Source organism: Morone saxatilis, unplaced genomic scaffold (genome assembly GCF_004916995.1).
Source record: "Morone saxatilis isolate NCDOM2014 unplaced genomic scaffold, NCSU_SB_2.0 Contig14, whole genome shotgun sequence".
NCBI lineage: Eukaryota > Metazoa > Chordata > Actinopteri > Moronidae > Morone > Morone saxatilis.
This window is the reverse complement of record NW_023339696.1, coordinates 16,510,156-16,510,806: the sequence shown is the minus strand read 5'-3', so window position 1 is coordinate 16,510,806 and position 651 is coordinate 16,510,156.

Here is a 651-nt window from a genome sequence, read left to right as displayed (position 1 = left end):
ACCCTATTCATTCTCAGAGGGATATCACACTCAAGTGTGATCTGCTGTTTCAACATCATGCCCTTACATCCACCACATTATGAAGTGCTGATAAACTGAGCAGGGGTGAAGCGAAATGGAGTGACCTCCTGGCTAATAGCATTAGCATTGAGCTCTCCGCTGCGCACCGAGGCCTCCGGCCATATTCATCTGGCCCCCTCGCACCCTCCCAGATCTCTGGTTTACACTTCATTAGGCTGGAGCTTATTGTGCATCAGCTAACAAGGACCTGACTCAAGGGCCCCATTACAATGGCTGGCAAAGCTGAGCATATGCACTATGGCTTATTATTGTGACTGAGCGTCCACAACGACAGTGAAAAGCTGAGTAGGCCATGCTGCCTCTAGACATACATAAAGCTGAATGAAACACTGCATCAACAAAACAATATTACTAGCATTTATAGCTTTATATTTAAGAAAGTTTAAGTAACCAGAACAGAAGTTGATGGCATGCAAACACCTGCTAAAAGAAACTCTTTGCATCTCTTTTCAACGCTGGATGGTAATACAGCCCAAGAAGTTTCCAGTGCGGTTTGTGGATATACTTCCAATAGCTGTACAGGGTATACAAAGCCCTCATCTTGAACACAGCGGGAGTAAAAGTTGTGTG